The following is an 8,326-nucleotide window of genomic DNA, read 5'->3' on the forward strand; positions in this document are numbered from 1 at the left end:
CCTTTTTGGTCTCAGAATCAGATTTTTGCTCAGGTCCCTCAATTTCAGCCAGAAAATACCTGAAATCACAGAAAAACACACAAACTCATAGTAAAGTCCAGAAAAGTGAATTTTAACTAAAAACTAATAAAAATATACTAAAAACTAACTAGATCATATCAAAAACATACTAAAAACAATGCCAAAAAGTATACAAATTATCCGCTTATCACTAGGCGGTAGCTAATCCGTCACAAATTATATTGTGTCATATTAGTGATGATTTTCCGACTATTTTGTGGTAGCTAATCGGTCTTATTCTTGAAGTGTTGGAGGCATTGTGCGTCACAACGGAGGAAGCGACGGTGGTTGGCAGTGATGCATGTGCATCTTAGCTAATTTAGTTAGCTAATTTAGTTAGTTTATAGTTTAGTTTCATACAACTTTTAGCTAATAAACAAGTGATTTCATGGAATGTCTCTGCATATAATAGATCATCAAGCATTGATTGAAATTGTGACTCTTTCATGAAGATACAAGATTCATTTGATGCAGTAAATGATGCTAAGTGAATGTGTTGTTAAGAGGATTATGTTGCACTGAAGTATGGTAATATATCTTGTAGTAATTCATGAAATATCAAACTTTGATGCATTTGATTTGTTTGATGATAGGTGAAGCAGAGATAGGTGAAGCAGAGCATGCCAGCTTGGAGCATTGGCTATAACACCCTCACTAACAGAATGTCACGCTTCCGGCTACGCGACTCTGATAGAGAGGAGTATTACAACGACTTCCATACTTAATAATACAATCCGAGCCTTTGTATAAACTATTCTTTTAAAAACTAGAAATATTTTTTATTTGAAAATGCACAAACATCCTAACAAACTAATCATATATATACATACTATAACTAAGTTCTTTACATAATAACTTACAAACATAACGTAACCCTCTTTACAAGATACAATATAAAGGGCGAGGAAAAATAATATCTAACTAAAACAACATCGAACAAGCAAAACATAATAAAACTCTTCGTAAGCTTCTTCATCTGTTTCCTAAAAAGATAAAGTTGTATGAGGGTGAGAACCTAACCACACGGTCTAACCACAGAGTTTCAAAATTGTCATAAAAAGACTATTTTCAAGCTCAATGATTATCGTTGTCTTATGAATCTTTTGAAAACTGACGGTTTAACCATCCAAAAATCCAAAACCTCTTTAAAAGAAATCAGTTAATTATCCAGAAATCCAAACCCATTTTTCTTATAAAAGAATCTTAAAAGTTTTCCTAACAATATGAATGACCAACCTGTTCCAAATATAGGTTCATTAAGTCTATGCTGAACCAACTTCATATTTCATACTTTACTAAATCTTAATCAGAAACCAACCATGAAATCAATCAATACTATAATCAATTCAGCACTAATATTCAATCAACAAAAGTACTACACCAGAACAAACACAGACAAAACAGGCAAGGAAAGCCCAGGTATAGATAGCAGTTACAAAAAATAGTTCAGATAGTAGTTAATAATTGTTAAGTAATTAGGAAAACCAAAACAAATTCAAACTTAAACAAAGCATGCAAATGCATATGATGCATGTCTGCCCTAAAGATAATGAGCTCATCTATCAGTTATACAAGCAACCTGACATGTCCTGGTAGCTAACCATTAGACAATCCCTTTGTACGCGCATCTCCAAGGTTAATAATATCCATGGAAAAGTCCAAAGCTTATCCATGGGGAGAGACAAAGCCCCAAGCTCAAATTCATATATATATATATATATATATATATATGCATGCCCATGGAGAATCTAGGGAGTTAAAGTACCTGGTCACATCTTACTTATAGAGGATAAAAAATTTGTCTCAATTTAAATCTCATTCAAATCTCAAATTCATTACCACACCTCAATTATACTCAATTATTATCCTCTCTATCAATATCGAAATCACCATTAGACCTCTCATTCCGTTCATCAATAATTTAAACTGAAAACATAATTCATTTTTTTAAAATAAATCAAACTTAAAACATATAGTCTTTAAAACCAAATCTCTCTGAATAATCACTTCAAACAAAGCTTTCCAATTTTTATAAAAATTTCAGTAGTTTCTCCTCTAAAACTCAGACTCTACCACCCTATTTGAGTCCCATCCAAACATTCCTCAAACCTTTCCCAACCATTTCCAAATCTCAATCATTTTCCAAAATTCAACCGGTTATAATATAAAATTATTTTTAAATCAAAATAATTTCAATAATAAATCTTTTTCAAAATCAAACCAGCTCCAATATTCAATCATTTATAAAAATCAAACTAATTCAAAATCAAACTGCTTCCAAAATCAATTCATTTTCATATCTCAAATAATTTCCAAAGCCGATTCATTTATATTATCAAGTTAACTCCAAAACTAAAAAAACCATTTTTCATAACATTCAACTAAATAACTTTACAAACCAATTTCTCATCAATCACATACCACTCAAATAATCAGTCATTCAGTCCAGCAAATAACCACATCCACAAGACGAACATAATCACAGAGATATATTTTTCATATCAATATCTATTTCTAACAACTCTATAATATAAGATAAATTTTAAGAAAAACTCCTACCTCAAAGAATCAAACCCGCAGCGATTTTAATGCAATAAACCCTCTTTTCACCTTATTCTGCAGCAGCTACATCATGATTTTTATTCAAAGCACCTTCTGCTAGTGGAGAAGAACGTTAAGCAAAGTAATAACTGCAAACATAGCAGCTCTAGGTAACAAACAGAATAAACACAACTAAGCAAGGCAAAAAAGAGACATTACACACTAATAAAACAGAGTCAAAATGGAGTATTATGGCAAGATAAAGCACAGCAAAATTTGTCTTACCAAAAAAAATAAGAGAATAGGGAATGGAGAAGCTATAGCTTTGACGTTTCTTTTCGACAGTCATAACAGCGAGTAAGGGCATATCCGAGCAGAAATGGCAAGCCCATGGTAGCAGAGGAAGCTCCGACAGTGACGGAGACTACCGTGACGTGTAAGAACCGTAACTAATCAACTGGTTAATTAAGTGATTAATTTTCCAAATCAGATTCCGAAAAGTTAGAGAGAGAATTTGAGGATTTATAAGTAATTTTTTGACTCAGTAGGTTTTTCTGAGTCAGAAAATGTACTTCCTGCGAAAAATCGTGAACCGGCAGTTGAACCGGTTGAATCGGTTCAAGTCTGCCCAGTACCGCATGAGAAAAGTGAAAAATCATCGCAAACCTTAGAAAAATATTAGAAGTTAAAAACCGGGCATTAATTTTAAAGGTTTGGCTTGAAGTTGGGCCAAACGAGCTAAAAATGCTAACAGATTTGACTGGGCCCAAGCCCAACATATAAAAGGCTCATTAAGTGAACCAAACCAGCCACAACCCCATTAAACACACACACACACACTTCAGAAAATAGAAAGGAGAAGAGAGGAAGAAGAAGCACTATTCACCTTAATCTTTCGGAGCTCAAATCTTGAGCTAGAGAGCTCCGATCGCCGCACCGTTTGTAGCTACGCGTTCCTCGTGAAGAGCTCTACAAAACCCATACAAAAAACTAGAGACGTAACCAAGAAATATTTTCTATTCTTCTCTCCAAAATTTCGGTTCCTAGGGCTTTGGGGTTAAATGAGTTTTTGTAATTTTGGATGATTAGGTTTGCTCTAAGCATTGCTTAGCCTTGGGTTTTGACATCCAAATCTGTTGGAAGAGGTAAGAGCCATTAAACCCTTGTGAGTTTATATTTAATTGGAACTCTAGGTTGATTTGAGGTGATTTGTATGCATATAGTTTGATTATTGTGACTTTGGGAGCTTTTGGAACTTAATTGTGCTTATTGGAGTGGAATTGAGAGCTTGGATTGTGTTGGAAAGCATAGTTTGTGCTCATTTGGGTTTTGGTGCATAAAGGAAATCGGCCAAGGTATGGTTTTAGTTTTCTCTATGTAGTATATAATATTCATGGACACTTAGGCTAGTGACCCATATGATAGGTTTGGAAATTTTATGTAGTTGATGATTGTTTGTGTTGATGAAGTATAATAATTTGGTGTTGTTGTTATGGTTAAATGATAAAGTGAGATATTATGGATGTGAATAAATGAGTATTGTTGAATATTAATTTGAATTGTGATTGATTTGATGATGAGAAGTGATGGTAATATAATGAAGATTAGGGAATATGTTATATATGTGATATTTGAGGTATGGATAATGAAATGTGAGGGAAAAATGTGGTATGATTGATGTACTATGACACAAGAGGTCAATTTTGATGAAAAATAGAGTTTTAAATGGTTTGGAATGGTTTGAGTTGGTTTGTTTATGTTTTGTAAAGGAGTTGAGGAAATTGTGAAGTTTGGTAAAATGGGGTTTTTGGTGAACTTTGTTCGATCATAACTTTTGCTTCGGTTTTCATAATTAATGAAACTTATCTAGAATTAAAGATCTTTAAAAACTCTTTAAATCAATATAAAGTTTATGAAATTTGGAATTTTGTGGAAGAAGTTATGATCATTCAAAGTTGGTGTTAAAACTCTGAAATTCTGCGAAGTTGCAGAATTTCATGATTTCTGATATGTGTGAGCGCACACCCTCGTGCGGACACACACCCTGCGAAAAAATTTTGACCTGTGCAGATGCACAGACCTGTGTGCACGCACAAGCAGGGAAGTGTGTTCTGTTTGCAGTGCTAGCACAGCTTGTGCACGCGCATATCTAAGGAAGAATTTCAACTTGTGCGGACGCACAGGCCTGTGCAGACGCACACGTCGGGAAGGCCAGTCTGTTGGGGGTGCTGGCACAGGTTGTGTGAGTGAACAGACCTTTTTAGTTTTGACACCTGTGCGTACGCATACCCCTGTGCGTACGCACACTTTTAAAAATTTTCTTGGGCGTGCGCACGCACACCCCTGTGTAGCCGCACACATCCTGTTTCTCAATTTTACTTGTTTTTCAACTATTTTACCTTGCCAACAAGGTTGTAAGCTTCTATAACACCATTTTAAGACTTTTGGGCTTGGTTTTGAGTATTTAGAAAATGGAGGCCTAGGTTTCTGGCGGGCTGAGGATGGTTTGATGTCATATGAAGGGTGATGGATATATGAGATGAGAAATTATGATTTGTTGATGTTTGGAAAATGAATTTTGAATGGACAGTGGTTGAGATGAGTCGGGGACTCGGATTGAGATGATGGATCTCTGTATACTGAAAATGCTTTTTAAAAACCACTGAAATAATGTTTCCACTGAGATTATGAGACGCTATGTGCCCGGCAGGGACGGTGGTTAATCCCACCTGTCGTGGTAGCGGCAGCGGCATAAGGACGGTAGTTAATCCCACTTACGTTGAGATGTGAGGTCTGTGGCAAGAATATCTCACTCGCATCCCTTCGGAGCTATAGGCGTGCAGGCGCTGGTACCTGAACAGTGATCCGAGCACTATATCTCGAGGGTTCCCATATGAGAAATTCGAAGGGCGACGTCTCCATGGAGATGTGTCGGGTTGGCAGTTGAACCGACAATCTGATATCACAGCCAGTAGGGCAGGCATTCATCATATGTATTTTCTATCTGTTTGTATGCTTTGTTTACTTGCAATGGCTTGCCTAATTGAATAACATACTTACTTGCTATCTGAATTATTTGCCTTATATGCTTCTAGTTGTGCTTTACTTGAATTGCATATTACTTGTGTTTTCTGCTGGGATTGAGGAGGTTTGGAAGGTGGTGGTGATGGGATCGCATGGAGGATCGGTTGGTAAAGGCTGTGGGATAGCAGCATTTGGTTAGAATAGAAACCCCTTAAGATAGGTTACCCGGTTTATTTATTTTAAGGTTTATATTTTATGCTTATCTATTTTAGAATGCTTCAAGCTTGAATCTCGTGATGGATACGGAGTTTAGGATTGTCTTTGGCGTCCCGGGGTCTTATATCCTACATCACTGGACACTGTTACCATACTGAGAACCTCCAGTTCTTATACCATATTGTTGTTGTGTTTTTCAGATGCAGGTCGCAACCTACCTCGGTGAGTTGCTTTGGATGGTGACAAAAGCAGAGGATCTTGGATTCTTTTGGAGTCTTTTGTTTATTTTGTTTATACGTCTCTCACTTTTGTATTTTGTCTTTGCCTAGAGGCTTGTATTATGAGAGAAAAATGGTGCACAAAATTGTGATCACACTTTTCACAACTCCGCACAACTAACCAGCAAGTGCACTGGGTCGTCCAAGTAATACCTTACGTGAGTAAGGGTCGATCCCACGGAGATTGTCGGCTTGAAGCAAGCTATGGTTATCTTATAAATCTTAGTCGGGAGATTAATGATAAAAATGATTTTGTTTATGAAAAGTAGATAACATAAAATAAATGATACTTGTGATTCAGTAATGAGGAACGGGTTGAGGTTCCGGAGATGCTCTGTCGTCTGAATCTCTACTTTTCTATTGTCTTCTTTTCCAAACACACATGGCTTCCTTTCATGGCAGGTTGTATGATCCTCTCAGTGAAAATGGTTCAAGTACGGTTTCAGCATGGCTAATCAACTGTCGGATTTCTCGTCTCGGATGAAAAATACCAGGCACAGCTATCGCACGGCTAATCATCTGTCGGTTCTCACTTATGTCAAAATAGGATCTCTCTATCCTTTTGTACACTGTCACTACGCCCAACATTCGTGAGTTTGAAGCTCCTCACAGTCATCCCCTTCCAGATCCTACTCAGAATACCACAGACAAGTTTTAGACTTTCTGGATCTCAAGAATGCTGTCAATTGGTTCTAGCCTCTACCACAAAGGTTCTAATCTCACGGACTAGGTCCATGGATCAGAGACCCAAGAGATACGCACTCAAGCTATCGCCCAATGACTACGTTGAGCTCAGATAGAACGGGAGTGGTTGTCAGGCACGCGTTCATAAGGTTGAGGATAATGATGAGTGTCATGGATCATCATATTCTCTATTTTGAAGTACGAGTGAGTATCTTAGAATAGAATTAAGCATGATGGAATAGAAAACAATAGTATTTGCATTAATCCATTGAGACACAGCAGAGCTCCTCACCCCCACCAATGGGGTTTAGAGACTCATGCCGTAGAAGATGAATTAATGCGTGAGTCTAAACCTAGGTTCTAGAAAGACTTATGGGGTTTAGACTCATTCAAATCTCGGGTAAAGTATAAACTATTATACATTTCTAGAAAGCCCAAGATGTCTACTTTCCAACTCAATTAAGAGAGCGCCAATTGGGCTTCTGTAGCTCTAGAAAATCCATTTTGAGTGCAGGAGGGTCAGAATCCAACAGCATCTGCAGTTCTTTCTCAGCCTCTGAATCAGATTTTTGCTCAGGTTCTGTATGGTTTTGTAAGCTGTTTTTAAACTGTCAGGTTCTGTATGGTTTTGTATACCTGTATATGGCTAGCCGGCTTAAACTCTGCGAGTCGTGACTAGTTTCTTATGATATTATATACTTATCTTTTGTTATATATTATCTGTTTCTTGTGCCTTAAGCTAGTAGCTTCGTCAGTACGTTTTGCACTTTTAAAATCCTGTTTTTGAGCTATATCCTTCATCGGGCTTCTAGAATATACTATTATATATATATTATGTATGAGCTTAGAACTGTCGTAATCTCTTATTAACCTTTGCTTTACGACGCGAGGTAAGGCTTAGGCTAATTAAGGTGTTACATGATGGCTCCTACTCCCCTTCCTCGTTGCAGTTCTTTGTCTCTGAACCTGGTTCCCGACAGCTACAGTGGCAGAGTGGCAACCCAGCAACAGCGGCTCCTCTCGCGCGTTCTCTTCCTCCATCAATCGGCGATGGCGATGCGGCAGCTCCTGGTGGCTCCACAGACAGTGACGGTTCGTGAGGAGTTTAGTGCAAAGCTGACGGCAACTCCCTCACAACGGTGCAACTGACAGCAGCTCCCTCCGGCTCTTTCTTTCAGACGCATCTCTCTCCCCTTGGTTCTCTCCTACGCTGGTGGTACGGTCAGCTCCCTCTTCCCCCTCTCTTCTTCATTCACATCGCTACCCTCTCTTCCCTCTTTTCCCCTGATTCCATTTCCCCTTTCTGTTTTATTTCTTTCTTGATATCTTGGGGTTTTGGGGGGGTTAAGGTGAGGTGAGTGGCGGTCGGTAAAGGAATTAGGGTTAGGGTTTTGAGTAGTTTAGGTAATTTTAATAAAATTAGGGGTATAGAGTATTAATTAAAAATCTAATTTAATCTTTTAAAATTACTTTAAAAATATTATTTAATTATCGATTTGCTAATTGGCTTTTAATTCAAGTAT

This window comes from Arachis duranensis, chromosome 4, assembly GCF_000817695.3.
Source record: "Arachis duranensis cultivar V14167 chromosome 4, aradu.V14167.gnm2.J7QH, whole genome shotgun sequence".
Taxonomy (NCBI): domain Eukaryota; kingdom Viridiplantae; phylum Streptophyta; class Magnoliopsida; order Fabales; family Fabaceae; genus Arachis; species Arachis duranensis.